At 46.8% G+C, this 22,068-nt stretch overlaps 1 long non-coding RNA gene across 1 annotated transcript in view; it reads right to left on the bottom strand.

Moving 5' to 3' along the window:
• The window catches only part of LOC135395980 (uncharacterized), a 46,600-nt gene extending 40,869 nt beyond the window's left edge, over nucleotides 1-5,731 (bottom strand). Inside the window, exon 1 of the long non-coding RNA XR_010423229.1 lies at nucleotides 5,642-5,731. This is a non-coding gene — a long non-coding RNA (uncharacterized LOC135395980). The remainder of the gene's footprint in view (nucleotides 1-5,641) is intronic.
• Nucleotides 5,732-22,068: the final 16,337 nt, after the last annotated feature.

The raw sequence follows: 22,068 nt of genomic DNA on the forward strand, positions 1-22,068 counted from the left end.
TCCCATCTTCTACGAATACGATATTACAAAAAGACGAAATCAATCCGCAACAGCAACAGAGTCTCTTCCCCAGCATGACAGCGACACTCGATTCCTTGTGTGAGGTAGCTGCAGGTGTAAGGTAGGAGGGATCTGGAGAGCATCGGCGGCTGTGATTGCGCGTACATGAATGATTTCTGTGATGACTCCTGCACCAACATGCCCCATGCGTGGGACAAGCCATCCAAGAAACCAGCCAGAGGTGAAAGCAAAGCTCTACCCGAATTGTTCCCAGGTTTGCCTTCCACACTTGTTCTCCACGCTGTTGTGGCAGTTACCTCACAACGAACGAGTACCAGTTTTTCCTTCTTTCGGTGGGAAGTTCCCCCGTCGCCGTCCATCCTCGTAAAACAAGACAAATATTCCTGCTCCTCTCCCCGGTGGAGATCGCCGCTAATGTGAACCTGCGAAACTCCAGCCGCCCCCTATCATATGTAACTACACACAAGACGACGATGCCCGCACGCGTGTGGACAACAACTGCGAGCCAATTTCGACACCGATCCTCCCCCCGCAGATAAGACAGCGACGGCTCGAGCAGACAACAAGCTACAAGGGCACATCGGAGATTAAGACTGATAGTGTAAACACGAAGGCGAAAAGAGTCTCTCCTGAAAGGTAAGTAGCATTTCGCAATTTCAGCCTAAATGTACTACACTTAGTCATTGTCATTTTTAAATTTTAAAGAACTCTATTGTATGTGACTCGTTCAAAACTGTTTACCGCACAAGCCAGAGAGAAGGAAAACACGCGGGCCGTATGCTTCCTCCCTGGTATCGCTTTCCTCCTTGCTGGAGTGTGCTGGGTGCGAAAGCGCTGGGTGTGAGGCTGGGTGGGTGTATAGGACGACTCTGAAAGCCTCATCAGGAGTTTTGTTACCAAGATAAACTGAGCTCGATGCAATAAAAAAAGTCCTGATAACGTATTATCACTATCAGAACTCGTGTCTTGGGTAACACTTCTGCTGCCATCTCAGGAAGAACAAGGTAACAGCATTTGAGACCACCGAAACAATCGAGAGGCAAGCCCGCCTAGTGACACGTTGCGATTGACGAATGGCAGTTGCTGATTGCGAATTCAGGTGGTCATTTCGTGCCAACTTTTTTTTCTTTTTCTTTTTTTTTGCCAGATCTCGAATATTCACGTTGCGCTTTCTGAACGCTAAGACTCTGCCAGCTAGCACTTTGTTCGGACTCGATACAACCCGGCAGCGGGTTGCCCAACTATATCCGGTGTCATCACATCCACACTGCGAGAGTGTCGAGGGCCCCCATTGTCCTGCACGTCGATATTCATGTGGGTTAGCAGATTACGAAACGCGAAGACGAGCGGCAGCGATGCCCTTCGCGTGATCCAAGCGGCTAAAACCGTTATAGTCGTGTTTTAACCTAAGAAGGAAAACAAATCAAGTCCGTCAGCTCTCAAAACATTACTGAGCCGCAGACAGGATGATTGGACGCAGAGAGATACCGCTACCTCCTGCGCTAGATGATATAATTCGTCATACTTACTCTGCTTCCGTATTGACTGATAAAACTGTCCGAATGACACTACGCAGCGGCAGAAAGTGCGCTGCCCTACTGATGACGCATGGTGGCACTGCAGTGTCTCTTCTGGCATGCTATTGCGTCTCCAAGGGCGTATGTAGTTGACGGACTAGATTTCATTTCCTTCTTAAGTCGACTATAGACGACCCTCTGTTTACAAACATGTGACGTCACAAGAAGACCGGTCCGAGATTTTATTTTGCTGTAGAGGGCAAGAAGCGGGAAGAACGCGTCGGCTGATAGCCCGAAAAGTCTGATAAGACTGGTAGGCGGCCATCAGCATGCTCTGCGCTGCAGCAAAACATAATCGATGACGTAGGGGCTCAGGTCGTCTATAGATTCCTGTACCTCTTCCTCCGTCTGCAGGCCACGCTTACCTCTTCACATCAACTGACAGGTACATCCGGTGGCCGGAAGCGGTACCTATCAAGGTTATCACGACTGAGACAACCGCTCTCGCGTTCCCGTCCTCCTAGGTGGCGCGTTTTGGAGCCCCGCCGCTATTACGACGGATCGCGGACGGCAATTCACGTCCCGCCTCTTCACTGACGTCCACGGCCTTCACGGGCACTTCACCACGACCTACCACCCAAGCGCCAACGGACTAGTAGAGTTTCCATCGCACGCTGAAGACGGCTTTCCGCTTTATGCGCCATTGAAGACCCGACGCATTGGGTAAAGTGCTTGCCACTAACGCTCCTCGGCAACCTCCCCAGGTAGATTGTGGCGTTGCACCGTCCACCCTCGTCTTCAGGTCCGCCTTGCGTCTCGCAGGCCAGTTTTTCGACGCCGCTACTCTTGACCAGCCAGCGCCAGACCTTCGCTACACGCCTAAAAAATGCCGCTGAGTTTCGCTCACCAACACCACGGCATTCATCTTTTCGACCGATATTCGTGCACCCAGACCTTTCCACCGCCACCCACGTCTTCGTCACGACGCCATTCGCTGAACACCGCTTTACGCGCCACTGAAGATCCGACCCATTGGGTAAAACGCTTGCCACTAACGCTCCTCGGCAACCTCCAAGGCGTTCCAGCCTCCAGCCTCCTTACGACGGACTCTTCCTGGTACACTCGAAGCAAGACAAGACACTTACCCTCAAGTTTCCGGATCGCCTCGAGGTCGTATCCATAGACCTCGTCAAGCCGGCGTCCCTGTACACTTCCCCAGCACCGCCCCCTCTGCGCCTGTCTCCTCGCCCTTCCCTCGCACCAACTGTCCTACCAGCTCCGCGATGCGTATATTGGGTTACCTACTGTCCGCAAGTTCGCACCTTCCCCGCTTCCTACGCCTCCGGGAGTCCGCGGTGACGACCCCCATTTTTCGGAGTCGTGCCGACTTCCGCCACGTCTTCCACCACTGCCTTCATCAACCTCCGGTCTAAGGGGGGGGGGGGGGGCACCTGCTGAGCACGATGAGCCCTGCTTGACAGTTCGTATCCGGGCCTCACGCAGTAAAGACGTTGTTGCACCCGTCTCGCGTAATGTCGTGACCTGACTTCGCGACAATTTCATATAGGCTGGGCATGGTTGAGCGCGGATAAGATTTATAGTATACGCGCTTGTAAGAACCGCATCCATGCTAATTAAAATAGTCATATATCCGCATCCGCACCCGCGTGGACATTGAGTATATAATCGATTATTGCATTCGTAGGAGAAGAGGAAAATGTTGACACGAGAGCCTGTACGTTCCCATCGCTTCCTAGGTGTGGTCATGAACTTGGACCTGCGCTGGGCTAGCCACAATAAGCACCTTCAAACCAAAATGCAGCGATGGCTTCCTGCAATTCAACATCTTTCTGGATTAGGCTGGGGCTGTGATCAGCGCTCCCTTCTTGCCGTTCACACGACTTTGGGACGTCGCCTTTCGCGTCAAACCTCATCCACAGCTGCGGAACTCTATGCCATACTTTTCTTTCTACAGCACATCGTTGATTTTACCCCGCGGGAATGGGCACAGACTGGTACTCCAATGTGTTCCAGCCCATTGCAGTGTCGAAGGGAATGAACAGGCCGACAGCGCCGCGGAAGCAGCTCTCTCGTCACGGAGACGGACCCGTATTGCGCTGCTGAGAGGAGGTCGTCGTTCCGTACTTCGACGCCTCGTTACTCCTCTGGCTTCTCGCCAATGGACAGCTGAGATTCTCCCTCAGCCATGCTGAGCAGAGTTGATCCAGCGCCCACTTTCCGCATACCTCGTCATACCTCTCGTCAAGACGCCGCATTAGTTCATCGAATGCGCCTCGATGTGGCTCTTACAGCGCAATGGCGATACCGCTTGAGACAAGTTGACTCTCCCCAATGCAGTCACTGCGGTCTGTGGAAGATCTAGAGCATATTCTGTTTCATTGTCCACACTACCAACCTTCCCGAACCGTACTCTCCGGATTCCCTAACGAGCTGGAGTCTCGGCCCCCCTCTCTCTTACACAAAATGGCTTGGTCCCTGGCCACGTCCAGCCCACCAACGCTCTGCCCACAAAGCTCTCTTCACCTTTCTGCATACCACAGGACTTCGATCCTAATTGTGAAGGGGCTCATTATTTCATTCCCCGCATCATCACCAGCAATGGGGTAGAGCATCGCCCCTGGCGATGAATCTCCCCATTCATCATCTCGCAATAAAGTTGTTGTTTGTTGTTGAGACGAGAAACTTTTTATTTGTTTGCATAGAGCTTCGTTTCGGTCTGAAGGCGCTTAACTGGACTGGACTGGACTTAACATTCCGGGGTTTTCCTCAGACGCCTTCAGACATATGTCGGCACAGCTCCCTTAGAAGTCGGCCTAGGAGGCACATTCCCCCATGGCGTCAATCGTGACGTTGCCCACCTCTGTGAGGCCGACAACGGCGATATCCCTTTCACTGGCACCACCACAACCAAGGTGCTTAACTTCAAAAACTTCTAGCGCTGTTTTGTGTCACATGTAACCTGCTACGGAACGATGGCGTTCGGTAGGGGCAATTATGTAAAATGAAACGCAGCGCATGACACGCTCCGGCATGTTATTCTGGATTCATTCTGAACTGCGACACCACGTAGGGGACGCCGGCAGAAACAATCGCGGTTAAAATGCTGTTATCAACGTGATCCGCGAAAGCGCGCTGTTCTATCCGCATTTTATCCGCTCGGATTTTGACCCATACAATTTTCGCGCGGAAATCAGTTTGCAGCGCGGATATCTGCGCGGGCACGCGGACATAATCGCACCCGCGCACACCTCTATCGATAGCCATTGTCAATATCGGCGTTCGTCCAGTCGCAGCAAGATTCGGCTGGGCTCTCTGATATATCCGGCTGGATATAATATGTTCTGTGCCGTTCCTCGAAGACTGACGACAAGGAGCTGCCAGTTTATTTACACCTGTTATCGGTAAGGTCTGATGTAAATGCCAGGGAACGTCATCACAAGCGTCCATCTACTTTGTTCACTAGTCACATTGGACACATTATATTCGACGAGGAGTAAAAATTATTCAGCCAGTGGGCAAGATTACAAATTATCTTGACGTCAAAACTCAGAAGGTGGAACAATTTTTTGTTACAAACATGCCGTATGATTTGGAATGGAACCTCTGTTAGTCATATTTTAATTCCATTTCAAGTGCAAATATCGTTTGCTGTTTTTCAAATTCTCTAAGTGCAAACCAAACGTTGAATCTGAGTACTCAGTGAGAACAAATTTGATTTCATTTCATTCAACGTTCGCAGATATGTTTATCGGTCTACATGACTGTCAGAACGCCGTGACGGATACCGTCTGGCAGCCTCCCAGGGTTAAAGGCCCTATGTTAGCTACGGCCTTTTCTTAGTGCCATTTCCTTAAAGACCGTATGCGTGCCCCTCTGACAAAGGTATTACAGTCGTGTTGCCCCATACTAGGAGGCAATAGCTAAGTTCTGAAAGAAATAATGTATGTGTAGTATAGGTTTAGATGGTAGAAAGCAATAAAATTATTGCCAGTATACCAACAATTTTGAGTCTCAAATCAAAGTATCGAGGAAATATCGACGAAACCGCATGGGTGCAATTATTGAGTAGGAGGGGCACTTACCACGTTGAACGCACTCAGGTGCTGGCTCACCACGAACGACTCAAGCTATTCTTAATATTGTGAGCATCACCTGTGTTAACACCTGCTGGGAAAAAGTCACGGCCCTGATTTATGGCTGTAGTTACAACAAAGTACTCGAAGGAAGCAAGCTGTAAGCGAGAACTTGAGTCCCTAAAGAAAACAACACGGTCGATACGAAAATAAGTCCGCCTGTGATGGATCTATTTCGTGAGTTCCCCTAAGTTCTGTCCCTGTGATCTCTACCGCAGTGGAAACTACCGGTGTGTGCATTGTACAAACTGGATATGGGACTAATCCAGAGTTTTACGAATCCGAATCCAAGGAAGGTTCTGCGAATCCACGAATCTAGCGAATCTCGAATCATGTGTCTTAAAAAGATTTTAAAAAGCCAGAAAAAAAGTTCTACTGAAAAGTGTTTTGAAGCAGAACAGTGCACTTTCAGGAGACAATATACCCGGAGTTCTTCTTAAGCGTAATTTATTTAACACGTTGTTGTAACGACTACAAGAAATACATAAGTTCTCGGGTCTGAATTATTTCCATAAGACTAAGCAACAATCAAAAACAAAACAATGCTACTTTTAAACCTGCAATTTAACATTTCCTGCCTGAACTCTTTCACTCCAGAGCAATGTAAACAAACAAACAAGAAAACACCCGTCGGTCAATGAGGCTTTCGGCGGACTCCGGAGGCACCAATTTGGAAAAGAAACAAACAAACGTGGTCGGTGGATTCGAAAGATTCGATTCGCCGTTTTGGGCATTGGGATTCGAATTCCCAAATCTCGAATCCCTGCCTAGGACTCGAGGATTCGCGGATTCGATTGACACATCCCTAGTACAAACATATGTAGTCGCGAGGCGTGCATCCCTTACAAAAAATGTTGCTCCTTATGCAGAAGGTATACAGAACTCGAGTCCCCTGGTGGTTATAAAGCATGAAGGTATTCCGCAGGCTTTCTCTCCCCCATGTCGCCTTTCTAAGAGCGATTGGAACACATTTTCCTGAAGAAAATCAGCAGAGCACGTGGTGGCAGAAAGCAGACAGAAAGTATACTCATTTTCAGTCGCCTGAAACATTTGCTGTGACGCTCAGATGTACCAAAGTGTTCGTAAAGGCTCTAGATGTGGGGAGGTAGGTCACGCTATCTGTGAGAAACCCTGCCGTAGATGTGGGAAAGACCATACTGCTAAGTCGTGCTCGGTACAAACCTGGGTGTCCCGTATGGAGGGCATACTCGAGGCTTCGGAGACTGGTGGCGCTGGGTCTGCACCAGCAGAAAATGCGCCTGCTGCGGGTGTGATTAGAGGTCCCGGATTCTGTGGCAGTGGGGCCTATCGCCTATGTTGTCGCTCCTAACGCAGTGGATGTGGTGGAGGCAGGGAAGCCATCCGTAGCTTCTGTGCCCCTTCCGAAGTTCCGACCAACTAAAGTGAGGATGAATGCGACAATGATAACTGTGATGCAGCCGTAACAGTAGGGGGCGGGAAGCAGAACGTCGAACCGAAACGTTTTTCGGTTTGTTTCGGTTCGGCCATAACAGTTCGGTTCCGGTTCAGCTCCAAAGTTCACATATATCGGTTCGATTAACCGGTTCAGAGGCTGTAACCCGGTTCGGAACCGGTTCTAGTTTTGAATGCTACAAAATTATAGGTAGCCACTAAACACGATACAGATCCCTTAGTTACGTTTCTTACGCATTTATTTCTGGTTTTCGACCAACAGGATCTCATTGAAATTGCGAAAAAAAAGGATAAAGCTATATGCCTGGATTATAACGGTAACACATCGTCTGGAAGTGGAACGCCTGTGTGACTACTGACTAGAGCATGAAATATGTGTTGGTACCTTATACCTCAGATGTCAGGATGACATACGAACAAGGACAAAGGATGTCAGAGCCACACCTAGTTTCTGGAATTTTTTATGTCTCATCTACATACATAGCTGAGCGGCCTCACTCATGAGGACCCTCATGAGGACACCTCACCCTCACCTCCTCATGAAAATGAGGTGAGGGTGAGTGAGGCCAGACCACGCTGAATGTTCCTCATGAGGACAGTCGTAAGGCATTGTTCCCGCCAGTCGTCGTCAGGCCATCAATACGTGAGGGTACAACGTATTCCGTGAGGAGCTTCGAAGATGAGGCCCTTTCTGAGGAACCTCACAGATGAGGCCTTTTGAGAGGGGCCTCCCTAATGAGGCCATGAGGCCTTTCGTGAAGGGCCTCACGGATGAGGTCATGGGTTCATTCGTGAAGAGCGTCACGGATGAAGGGGGAGCCACCGTATCTCCTCGCTTGGAGAAGGTGTGGCGGAGATGACATCACTCTGCGCGAAAAGCCAAGGGAAGTTCGAAGATCTTCGAGGATCGCCATACTCCGTTCTTAGGTTTCTTTCCTCCTTATATGAAGGCTTCCATGAAGAACCTCGCAGGTGAGGGCATGCGACTTTTTCATGAGGGACCTTACAGATAAGTCATGACTCTCTTATGCGGTCACTAAGTTGTTGCATAATGTACAAGCCTGAGACTAGGGAACACGATTTCGTTGACGTTAATTTGTGCTTTGAGTGCGACGGTACCTCTCATGGATGAGTTTTTCTGTCTGTTTACTGGAATAGCAGCGTCGTTTGGAGACGCCCTGTACTACGTTTTTAAAGTGCGTGCAACTGCTTTTCCCGCTAATTTCGAATGATTGCAAATGGACACACGCGTGCTATGTCGTGCTAAAGGTGCCATGTGCGGTATTTTTGTATTTTCTTTCAAAGAAATGTTACCGCAGCTGGGAATGTAACGAGGTTTTCTTTTTAGTTTGACGCAGTCTTGTTCTTAACAGCATAAAGCTCAATATAAAGCAGCCTTTACCGGGTTCTCCAAAGTCTGTGAGACAGCAATAATGAAGGAAATACTAAGGAAGGAACTAACAAAGCAGAACACACAAACAGGTAGGTAAGGTATTAATAAACAAAAAGGAAAGAAGAAAGGGGCATCTCATGAGGGCGAAAGCGCAGACCTAAATGCGCAGGACAGAGATGGTCTGACCAGGGAGAATTGTAGTCTGTTTCGCTCATGGCAGACAGACATCCAATTTGAGTTCTCAGTGAGCATACCTTCATGTAAAGAAAGCGTGCGAGACTCAGACCAAACAATAAGCTATACCGACGTCATGATTACTCTATTTGTCATTGGCGGTCGACCAGAAGTACACAAAGAGTTCGTTTTATTTGGGATTTGTTGAACGAACAAGTTCCCCGACCAGCATCAGCTGCTCGACTGTCTCGCGTCTGAGTGATGACCTTTGTGTGCGATGTAGCGAGCCAGCAATGGAACAAAATCTTTCTGCTGACCCTGATGTAGCTGGCATGCCAAAATACACAGCAACAAGCTTCGCGTCACGCCGTGGGCAACACTGGTGACGACTGCTTTGTTAATACAGTGTTTTGTGTGTGTTAATATTTGCAGATGCGTGCTCCTTTTCAATGACAACAAATGCCGCCGCCGGAAGGAACATCGCTTTGCATCGCTCACGCTAAGCATCCAAAAAAGAAAAAAAAAAGATCGAAGTTCCTGATGCCCGTGGGGATTTCATATTTTTACCCCGTCACGACAGTCCTTGTATTTCCTGGGAAAATACACCTGACACGATATTGTGCATGGTACGTCCATAAACTACTCTAGTAGCACAGATTGTTGCTGTGGCGTTGAAGCAACCTTGCTAATGTTGTCCAATGTGGAACAACGTTTTGCAACATTCGTTAACCTTATTATGATATTACCCAAAGTGGGCCAACATTAGTACCCATTTTACGATTTATTTATTCAACAAAAAATACAATATTAAGGCAACATTTATGTTCTGTTGCTGCAACATTGAGACAAGATTACAGTCATATTTTTCCAACACAAATACAATATTGTAGCAACAATGAAAGATGAAAGTCACTAAAAAAGGTTAGCCAGCTGTAGGGATCGAACCCACATCTTCTACTACCGGTCCAAGGCTCTACCAATTGAGCTAAGCTAACACGCCTCTCCAGCGACTTTCGGGGTGCGTCATCTGAAGGGACGACAAACCAGCCACTCACTCTCATTCACTCTTACATTTTTTGCTCACTCATACACACATTCATACGACGGAAATCGAACGCAAGCGGCACCTGTTGAACAAGAGAGGAACTGATGTTCTGAGGCTGGAACAACATAGAAGGGACAGATACAAACAAAGCCTCAAAGTGCCTAAGAAATCAACGATGAAAGTCACTGAAAAGGTTAGCCAGCTGTAGGGATCGAACCCACATCTTCTGGATTACCGGTCCAGGGCTCTACCACTTGAGCTAAGCTAACACGCCTCTCCAGCGACTTTCGGGGCTTGAGGCTTTGGTTGTATCTGTCCCTTCTATGTTGTTCCAGCCTCAGAACATCAGTTTCTCTATTGTAGCAACATTTGTGTTACGCTGCTGTAACATTGAGACAGGAATATATTTCTCCAACACGAATACAATAATAAGGAAACATTTGTGTTATGTTGCTATAGGTGGGCATTTTGGTGAAACATCACTGGCCCTCACCCTCACGGCCCTCACCCTCACGGCCCTCACAAGCGCAAGCCCTCACTGGCCCTCACCGTCACGGCCCTCACAAGCACAAGCCCTCACTCGCCCTCACCCTCACCGCCCTCACGAGCACATGCCCTCATTCGCCCTCGCCATCACGGCCCTCACGGGCACATGCCCTCACTCGCCCTCACCATTACGGCCCTCACAAACGCAAGCCCTCCTGTGAGTGCACTCATGAGGTCTGAGGGGCACCAGGTCTGTGTGAGTGAAGTCACTGGTGAGGCCTGAGGGGTGTGAGGTCAGTATGAGTGCATTCAGAAATGAGGTCAAATGACGCATTCGAGACGTGCGCAAATTATGAAGGCACTCACACGTGAGGACTTCAGGAACGCGAAGCCTGTTGACGGCGCTCAACCCATAAGGCTTATGGTGAGTGCACTCACCGATACGGTTAAACACTCAAGCAGTTGCAAAACCGTATGAAGGCTCTTATATGCACAGGGGTGACGCAAACCCGCCATTGTTGTAACTACCCTCAAGCGGGTGCTTTTCGCAAAACTGACATCTTGTCCTATGGTCGTACGTCATAGAAAACGTCATTTTGAGGTCATGTGACTTTCTTTACATGTCGTTTTGCCGCTTACCGACATATTTCCGTCGTCATAACGCCAAGAGATGAACGTATTTGCCAGCGTAAACTATGCGGTGCTTCTTCCGCAACATGGTAACCCATTTCTCCTTAGTTTGAGTATCGCGTCGGCTCAGTGGCTCAACGCGCGGTCGTCATCACATCTTTGGAATTGGAAGTCGTCAACAGTACGAGGCCCTATGTGCGAAACTGCACGTTCTACTGTGAGATTATCGGATAAAAATAATTACCGTGATCGAAAGACATCCAAAACGTCGCGCAGAAACAACAACCGCATTGTTTACAAACGGTTTGGCCGCCTATCACGGGCGCCGTCATCTTTAAAGGTCAGATATGCCGATTCTGAAGTGCCGCAGAACTGAGCGATACTCGCGCTGTGTGTTCATTACCGAACACTGAATATGTGTGCGAAATATCTTGCTCCAATTGTTCGTAGTTTTTTAGAAAACAGCTTTTTTAGTTCCCACGCCCGGCCGTCAGACCGTCGGCAAACCCTGCGCACGGGCGCACCGACGTCACTGCTCTCGGTTTATCTGTCTTTGGCTTGGCATGGACTCTTGGCTTGGCCGCTTGGCTTCTTTCGTTTCGTCCTCTGTGCATCGTACATAAGCGAACAGCTGTTATGTTTTTGCTAAGCCGGAAACAAACCATGTGAATATTTTTTTTGTCACGGCGTCGTTTGGAAAGTGCACTTCCTTGTTCTGATTTTGCCTTTTATGGGCTGGAGCGATATGGTACGTGATATGCCACGGCGAAGTTGTCGAAGATGCGACGGTGCTACGCTGTTAGAACAATTCATCGGAGCATTCAAGTGTTACCTATTATAAGCTGCCAAAAGACCAAGCAGTGCGAAGCTCTTGGCTGACAGTGGTGCCTGCTAATTTCCAATGCAAGGATTTCGTCCACGAATGTTATCATAGGTTACGCGCGACTCCAGAGGCAATTTGGAATCTCGGCACGAAATCGTCTGATGAAAATCTGAGGTGCACGACGCACAACGTTTTGAACATCCACGGAGGATCAAGGCACAAAAAGAGAGCAAAAAAGGTAAGTCAAGGTTCAGATATAAAAAATAGCAAGCTTAATGAATCGATTGTGCAGCTGTCCTACTGCGCTTACTCTGATATAACCACGATTAACAACACAATAGTATTGATAATCTAACTCCTGAATTATCACAGGTGCACGCTGAAAGCGGAAAGAAACATGATCTGGCTTGCATCTGGTGCGTGAAGAAATTGCTGACACGTTAGTTGCAGTCTACCTCCACCAACAGGTATGACAATGTAATGTTATAATTTGAGCATTCACCTATGTTCAACTTTTCATGTGCACTCGCATGCAGACATCTTGACACCACTTTTAAACATGAAAGAACTGATGTTCTGAGGCTGGAACAACATAGAAGGGACAAATACATACAAAGCCTCAATTTGCCTAAGAAATTAACGATGAAAGATGAAAGTCACTGAAAAGGTTAACGCACCCTGGAAGTCACTGAGAAGGCGTGTTAGCGTAGCTCAATTGGTAGAGCCCTGGACCGGCAATCCAGAAGATGTGGGTTCGAGTCCTACAGCTGGCTAACCTTTTCAGTGACTTTCATCTTTCATCTTTCACCACTTTTAAATCTGCCCTCAAAGTTACAACATGTGCTTTCAGGGTGGAAAACAAAGGTCGCCATTCCCATTAGCTGCTATCTCCCAGTTCAAGCACTTTTGCTGTCTGGACACTGGTTCCTGTGGATGGGGTGTTACAAGCTTCAGTGTCTGATATAGAAGGTACGTTACATTAGTTCAGTTAATTTGTCTTTTGCACATTTTTGTTACTGTTAGCTGGATTACTGTTGGACATACAATCCTTTGACACACCGAAGCTGATGTCGCCTGTGATAACGTTTTAGAATTTTCAGTGTCATCAACATCCATTGAGGAATGTGCCTTTACTATCTGTGAATCTTTAATTGAAGAATAGCCCAAAATTCATGTTAACGTTGTCTACTCTTATTAATTCACTGTCTGTGTTCTGAGAGCTAAGAAAAATGGAAACTATTTATTTGTCACAACTTCACACTGGATGTGGTACTGGCTTGACATGTAAGCTAAAATACCTGGATTCTACAGTAATTGTGTTCAACTTGGTGCATTACCGTGGGCAATGCCACATTCACTACATTTTTAGTGGGTCCGGTGCACAAATACTGTGTGCATACTGCATACATACATACTGTTCGATAGGCCAAAAATACCTGAGCAGTGCTGTGTAGTCTTTTTACCCAAAGTCCATACTCTTACTGCAAAGTCACAGTACGTAGAACAGCAATGTGCAGGTATGCTGCGATAGAGATTCACAACAGAAAGAATACTGTTGAGAGCATCTAAATTTTAATGAGACGAGACTTTCGTGCACAAGGCTGCTCTTGTTAATGTCTAACATGAAGTTACAAAATTCCAGAATATATAAAACATGTTGTAATGTAGAGAGCGAGGGTTGGTACAAACATAAAGATAATTATACAATCATATATAATAAAATAAAAAGGGGGTACAACTCCCCCCTCAACTCAACTTGACAACTCAATAACTACTTATTCTCTACCTTACAACGTGTCATATATGTATTCTGGAATTTTGTATTTTGATGTTAGACCTCAAGAAGTACAGCCTTCTGTGCGAAAGTCTTCTTTCTGTTGTGCACAATCATTATACAGTAAATACGACTATCCATTTCTTGTCATTAAATGCTTTTTCTTTTTCTTTTTTTTTTCTGCAGTGATGAGCATCCATAAGGACACATGCCAGAAAGGGAGTCTCTTTGGGATGACAAACCCTCATCACCTCATGAGGATACAATGGTTGACGAATGGTTCTCAAGCACATCGAAACTTCAACAAATAATTCATGAAAAAGCCAGTCAGTGCTAGCACCAGGTACTGAACGTGGACCGTCCTGCTACCAGTCAGAGATGTTACATTTCAGGCGCTCATTGACTTTTGGTGAATTACTTGTTGACTTTGTTCCAAGGTGGAGCTCGCCACAGCTCATTTGCCTATCTGTTAATGTTGTGGCGTGTGTTGCGTTTTTCTCTTTGTGTGTTCCAGACTCAGAACGGTTAATTTGGATCAGGTCAGGTACGTTTCATTTAGACATGGCAAACATAAAGTGGTGTTTCTCAACACAACTTAGCAGTGGCCTTCATGCATTACTGCTACGGCCATTAAGCGTGAATGGAAAGCTGCACATTATGCATGATGTAAAACCCCAAGAGTAGGGAACACGAAGGGACAGACACAAACACGTCCCTTTGTGTTCCCTAGTCTCGGGGTTTTACATATGCATCATCTTCACCAGCTCGCTCGCTTCCTAGTCATTTTTTCTGCACATTATGTTCACTCTACTTTTATCGTGTGCTATATAATCGTGTTCAAGTTCTGTCAAACAACGCGTAATGCTATAAAAAAATTCAGTACACTGTTTATGTGGGTTGAATGGTAGCGCATGAATGCAGGAAGGAAACTGTCATGTTATGGCAAGTGTTTACGTATTGTACATTTAAGTACTAATTTTATTGATTAGCTTTCGCCGGCGTATCATGTCAAGCCATGTTATATTAATTTGGAACATGTTCTTCTTAGTAGCCAGAGCAGCTGATACACAGTGAGAACATAGCCCGTGTGTGTTTGTCTTTTCCACCGCAGCCCTTGGGTTTCCTCCCTGATGGCTACACAACATCAGGGATAGGTTTCAGAACTGGTAGTTCCCGCCAAGTTTGAATTGCTCTTCAGGGGATCATCACGCTGGCAGATGAAACATATGGTTTAAATAATTTGCAGGACAGGAATTGCATAGCTTCACACAGATACTACTACTACGACGTAAGAGTGGTTTCAAATATAGCTTTTTTGTGTTCCTGACATTACCGCACAAGATGTAGTATCCACTATGATCCTTTATATGGGGGGTATGTACAGTGCAATCAACAAACGCTATTTACAAATCTGTGTTTTCTACTGTGTTGAAATGGGGTAGTTTGTATCTGAGAGCCATAGTGAAACACAGACAGCCAAGGACAGACTTTTGATGCCCTCGAGAAACATGGCAACACATTGCAGGGACTCTGGATGCTGCCTAAATTTCCAGAACACACAGCTCAAGGCAGCGGTTAAATAACAAGTGGTTAGAGAAATCCAAGACAGTTGCATGTGTAAGCAGTCCGCTGTTGGATTTGCTTCTGTCCGAGATACGTTATCTCAAAGAGAACGCACGGACACACTCAGAATGATACTAGGGCTGCCTGTGAAATAGAATGAGGAGAGGGGAAGATATATAACCCTTTTTTCCTGTCTGTTATTCTATTGGTTAAATTGTCATTTGCTTAGCAGCATATATGTGTATATTCCAGAGTATGCTAATAAATATATCAGTTTAGAGCTAGCAGTCGCATTGTAGATGTCTCATCCTGTCCTTGGCTGCTTGTGTTTCACTATGGCCATGCTTGCTATTGCAAAAACAGAAAACAAAAAAAGACAATAGAAAAACACGAAAAGAGCGACCTAAAAAGCTGCCTGTTCTAGTGCTCACATGGAGGCAATGCAATGAGGTAACATGTTCCATTCATGAACTGTGCATAGTAGTACGTATCACAACGGCAACCGATTATTCAGGTTTTTCTTGAAGTACTTTGTTTTTTTTTAGCTTTGTTTGCACAGTCTATTATTGGAGCTTTATTTGATTCCCCCCTTGAGATACTTTACGATTGCTGATGCTGTGCAGTTTGTTAATTTTGAAACTGTACTGTGCTGAGGAACAAAAAGAGAATTGTCATATCTGCATTTGAGCACATAGGAATAATTTGTAAGTACTTTCCTTGTTGACATTCATATTTGCACCAGGTCACAACATTGTTGATTGGTGGAAAATGTAAATAAATATATTTATTTGCTTGCCAAACAATGCACAAATGTCTTCTTTTCTAGTGAGATATTCCCTGTTCACCAGACATAAATGTGGAAAAGTTAAAGGGGCACAATGATGGTAGAGTCTAGCGTTGCTTTTTGCCACTTCACATATATTCACTGTTATTCGTGTGCACATGTAGGAATAGGAAGGTAGAGCATGCAGATAAAAAATTTCGTATGCAGCCACACATATGGTTCAGAAGATTAATTAGATGATGTCCAAGAATATATAATTGTGCTTCATGTGCAATGGGTATGGTAACGGATTGCTTCCATGAAGCCTTTTTATTTATTTTTTATAAAATCGTTTTATAAATGTTATTTTTTATTTTATATAAATTTCATATTACATATTGTATACTTATATTTTTATAAATTTTATGAACTAAAAACTCAAGTTACACGGCCCCTGTAAGAGTGCCCTTTGCAAATGGTTTGGTAACGTGTCTCTAACTGTAAAGGTAAGAGGCAATCGAGATGCTGCAGACAAGGTTGCAACTTACATATTGCTTATCATGTCCTACATACAAGGTGATTTGTGCAATAATTCCTGAGCACGGAATTAATTCCGAGGCTAGCCAGTTATTGCCTCTAACACTTTTACACCCCGTGGGCTGAGTTGTGAATTGAAAGAGCACTCTACAGAAGGATAAGGTGCACCTGATTTCTAGAATCTATGCTATGCCCTAACTCTTCAGACACCATATTTCTAAAAACACAATTTCTAAGTGGCAATATGTGCTCTGGTACTTGTTTTGCGTCTGCATAGTGTGCAACCACATGGCTACTGGAGCTTTCATGTGCATGTTTTTGTGCGACGGTGCTCATTACAAACAATATCCAGATGTTAGACATAAAATGCAGTAGTTTGTAGCGTGCCACACAACGCAGCGTGACATGGGAGTGTGTGATTCAAAGAAAGCTTCTGGAAAATGCACAGAATCCCACAAAAAGTTTAAAATGTGATTTGTATTTCGTTTTACGTCTCTCGTCGTTACATGCCATCGTCGACGCTGTTGCACATTGATACGTACGTAAAACTTGTCCCATATCAGAATGCGGTTTCTTAAATACATAGCACAATTTTTTTCCTGCAGGAATAAAACGCTGTCGGCAATTTCTTGCTAACACGGCTGTCGAAACGTCAGTCTACAATGGGCAAGTGCTGTAAAGGGGCTAACGCAGACGCGACTTGATACAAATTGTACGTGCTCACAAAACACAAACGACGAATTCCAGTCACAACATCGCACAGAAGTTGGTTCGCGAATGAGTTCGCAGCTGCTGCACTGTTTACTTATCGCGGAACGGTGGAACCCGGCTGTCCGCCATCTCCAAGCACAGATACGTGAAGCCGCGAGAAGCCGTAGCTGAAATCCACTGACAAGTACGAAGGCGCGTACACGTCACAATGCCCGTTCGGGTGCATCTACGTCATAAAAATGGCTGCGCCCATGTGTGTTTCGGAATGAATTATCTATTTTTTTGACATGGTAATGTACCGAACTGAGAGAATGAAGATGCATTTTGGGGAGAGCTGGATGTGGGATTTCAGAATATCACAACCGTTTCGACTATTTGGGATATCGGCATAGCTGACCTTTAAGGTCACGTGCGCCTAGACGTTTGCTGTGACCTGCGACCAGGACCTGTCCAGGATGCATTGCGTTCGCCCAGCACGCCTTCTTCTACGGAGGAATACATTGGATGCCACCCCTGTGCTTATATGACTGAAAAACTGACAGCAGTGAAACACATTATAATGAATTTTTACTTTTCTTATGTGTGTAGGGTGGACAGGGTACCTATTTATTGATAACGAAAAAACTAGACGGAAAGGTCGGCAGGGACCACTTTGTTGAGTTTGTGGCGCAGCCATCTGAAAAGTGTACATATAGGCATGCTTCAGTTTAAAGGGGTGGTGTGCACGTGTTTAGCAATTTCGTACATGCCGCGCTGGGAACACAGCGAAGCGCACTAAGCTGACTGATTAGTTGGTGATATGGTTCCTGCGACACAACTACCGGCGGGGCGCACTTTAAAGGGCTGGTGTGCACGTTTTTAGGAATTTCCTCTATGTCGCACTGGGAACACAGCGAAGCGTCCTGAGCTGACTTATTACTTGGTGATATGGTCTCAGCGACACACCTACCGGCAGGGTGCACTTTAAAGGGCTGGTGTGTACGTTTTTAGGAATTTCCTCTATGTCGCACTGGGAACACAGCGAAGCGTCCTGAGCTGACTTATTACTTGGTGATATGGTTTCAGCGACACACCTACCGGCAGGGTGCACTTTAAAGGGCTGCTGTGTACGTTTTTAGGAATTTCCTCTATGTCGCACTGGGAACACAGCGAAGCGTCCTGAGCTGACTTATTACTTGGTGATATGGTTTCAGCGACACACCTACCGGCAGGGTGCACTTTAAAGGGCTGCTGTGTACGTTTTTAGGAATTTCCTCTATGTCGCACTGGGAACACAGCGAAGCGTCCTGAGCTGACTTATTACTTGGTGATATGGTTTCAGCGACACACCTACCGGCAGGGTGCACTTTAAAGGGCTGGTGTGCACGTTTTTAGGAATTTCCTCTATGTCGCACTGGGAACACAGCGAAGCGTCCTGAGCTGACTTATTACTTGGTGATATGGTCTCAGCGACACACCTACCGGCAGGGTGCACTTTAAAGGGCTGGTGTGTACGTTTTTAGGAATTTCCTCTATGTCGCACTGGGAACACAGCGAAGCGTCCTGAGCTGACTTATTACTTGGTGATATGGTTTCAGCGACACACCTACCGGCAGGGTGCACTTTAAAGGGCTGCTGTGTACGTTTTTAGGAATTTCCTCTATGTCGCACTGGGAACACAGCGAAGCGTCCTGAGCTGACTTATTACTTGGTGATATGGTTTCAGCGACACACCTACCGGCAGGGTGCACTTTAAAGGGCTGGTGTGCACGTTTCTAGGAATTTCCTCTATGTCGCACTGGGAACACAGCGAAGCGTCCTGAGCTGACTTATTACTTGGTGATATGGTCTCAGCGACACACCTACCGGCAGGGTGCACTTTAAAGGGCTGGTGTGCACGTTTTTAGGAATTTCCTCTATGTCGCAATGGGAACACAGTGAAGCGTCCTGAGCTGACTTATTACTTGGTGATATTGTTCCAGCGACACAACTACAGGCAGGGTGCACTTTAAAGGGCTGGTGTGTACGTTTTTAGGAATTTCCTCTATGTCGGAATGGGAACACAGCGAAGCGTCCTGAGCTGACTTATTACTTGGTGATATTGTTCCAGCGACACAACTACAGGCAGGGTGCACTTTAAAGGGCTGGTGTGTACGTTTTTAGGAATTTCCTCTATGTCGCAATGGGAACACAGTGAAGCGTCCTGAGCTGACTTATTACTTGGTGATATTGTTCCAGCGACACAACTACAGGCAGGGTGCACTTTAAAGGGCTGGTGTGTACGTTTTTAGGAATTTCCTCTATGTCGCACTGGGAACACAGCGAAGCGTCCTGAGCTGACTTATTACTTGGTGATATGGTTCCAGCGACACACCTACCGGCAGGGTGCACTTTAAAGGGCTGGTGTGTACGTTTTTAGGAATTTCCTCTATGTCGGAATGGGAACACAGTGAAGCGTCCTGAGCTGACTGATTACTTGGTGATATTGTTCCAGCGACACAACTACAGGCAGGGTGCACTTTAAAGGGCTGGTGTGTACGTTTTTAGGAATTTCCTCTATGTCGCAATGGGAACACAGCGAAGCGTCCTGAGCTGACTTATTACTTGGTGATATAGTCTCAGCGACACACCTACCGGCAGGGTGCACTTTAAAGGGCTGGTGTGCACGTTTTTAGGAATTTCCTGTATGTCGCACTGGGAACACAGCGAAGCGTCCTGAGTTGTGTTGCTGGAACCATATCACCAAGTAATCAGTCAGATCAGGACGCTTCGCTGTGTTTCCAGTGCGACATAGACGAAATTGCTAAAAGTGAGAACACCAGCCCTTTAAAGTGCACCCTGCCGGTAATTGTGTTGCTGGAACCATATCACCAAGTAATCAGTCAGCTCAGGACGCTTTGCTGTGTTCCCAGTGCGACATAGACGAAATTGCTAAAAGTGTGCACACCAGCCCTTTAAAGGAGGGACTATGAAATTTCCCGAACCCCCATACTTTTTTTTGATGGAAACTGTTCTTCCCGCAGAGAAACTAATATGCCACAAATTTTTCCGGACGAAATCGCTCCAGTCTACGAGGAGCGCGCGCTGGAAATGTCTCTTCCGCGTTCCTCCTCTCCCGCGCATATTTCCCTGTCGATGGTGTAACTGTACGGACCGCACTTCGGTTCCCCGTTACGTCACCGGTGTTGCACAATGGCAAGTAATGCCGCGAGCTCGCGCTGTGGCTGCCGCCACTGGCGAAATCTGCCGATCGCGCGAAAGCTGCTGTCATGGAGATTTCCACTCCCGATGAACGTATACACGGGACCCTACGGCGCATGCTCCTGGTGGGATTCCTCGGCTCGGCATCACGTCACGATGACGTGTTGCTGAGCCGGCCGTGGTCGCGTCAACTTCCCCGTTGTGTCTCCGCTCGGCAGCTCGCTACGGCGCGGCGCCAGCTGTCCTCCCTTCGCCGCTCCGTTTAAATTCGCTCCCGAGAAATCGGCTCGCGCGACGAAGGTAAAATTTCGGTTCTAGACTCAGAAAAATGTCTTCTTTCGAACGAAACGAAGAAAAAAATCGTTTCATAGTCCCTTTAAAGTGCACCCTTCCGGTAGTTGTGTTGCTGGAACCATATCACCAAGTAATCAGTCAGCTCAGGACGCTTTGCTGTGTTCCCAGTGCGACATAGACGAAATTGCTAAAAGTGAGCAAGTGCACCCTCCCGGCAGTTGTGTTGCTTGAACCATATCACCAAGTAATCAGTCAGATCAGGACGCTTCGCTGTGTTCCCAGCGCGATATAGACGAAATTTCTAAAAGTGTGCTCACCAGCCCTTTAAAGAGCACCCTGCTGGTTGTTGTGTTGCTGGAACCATATCACCAAGTAATCAGTCAGCTTAGGACGCTTCGCTGTGTTCCCATCGCGACATAGAGGAAATTGCTAAAAGTGTGCACACCAGCCCTTTAAAGTGCACCCTGCTGGTTGTTGTGTTGCTGGAACCATATCCCCAAGTAATCAGTCAGCTCAGGACGCTTCGCTGTGTAACCATCGCGACATAGAGGAAATTGCTAAAAGTGTGCACACCAGCCCTTTAAAGTGCACCCTGCTGGTTGTTGTCTTGCTGGAACCATATCACCAAGTAATCAGTCAGCTTAGGACGCTTCGCTGTGTTCCCATCGCGACATAGACGAAATTGCTAAAAGTGTGCACACCAGCCCTTTAAAGTGCACCCTGCTGGTTGTTGTGTTGCTGGAACCATATCACCAAGTAATCAGTCAGATCAGGACGCTTCGCTGTGTTCCCAGCGCGACATAGACGAAATTGTTAAAAGTGTGCGCACCAGCCCTTTAAAGTGCACCCTTCTGGTTGTTGTGTTGCTGGAACCATATCGCCAAGTAATCAGTCAGCTCAGGTCGCTTCGTAGTGTTCCCAGCGCGACATAGACGAAACTGTTCAAAGTGAGCACACCATCCCTTTAAAGTGCACCCTGCTGGTTGTTGTGTTGCTGGAACCATATCACCAAGTAATCAGTCAGCTCAGGACGCTTCGCTGTGTTCTCAGCGCGACATAGACGAAATTGCTAAAAGTGTGCACACCAGCCCTTTAAAGTGCACCCTGCTGGTTGTTGTGTTGCTGGAACCATATCACCAAGTAATCAGTCAGCTCCGGACGCTTCGCTGTGTTCTCAGCGCGACATAGACGAAATTGCTAAAAGTGTGCACACCAGCCCTTTAAAGTGCACCCTGCTGGTTGTTGTGTTGCTGGAACCATATCCCCAAGTAATCAGTCAGCTCAGGACGCTTCGCTGTGTTCTCAGCGCGACATAGACGAAATTGCTAAAAGTGTGCACACCAGCCCTTTAAAGTGCACCCTGCTGGTTGTTCTGTTGCTGGAACCATATCACCAAGTAATCAGTCAGCTCAGGACGCTTCGCTGTAACCATCGCGACATAGAGGAAATTGCTAAAAGTTTGCACACCAGCCCTTTAAAGTGCACCCTGCTGGTTGTTGTCTTGCTGGAACCATATCACCAAGTAATCAGTCAGCTTAGGACGCTTCGCTGTGTTCCCATCGCGACATA

This window comes from Ornithodoros turicata, chromosome 5 (assembly GCF_037126465.1).
Source record: "Ornithodoros turicata isolate Travis chromosome 5, ASM3712646v1, whole genome shotgun sequence".
Taxonomy (NCBI): Eukaryota; Metazoa; Arthropoda; class Arachnida; order Ixodida; family Argasidae; genus Ornithodoros; species Ornithodoros turicata.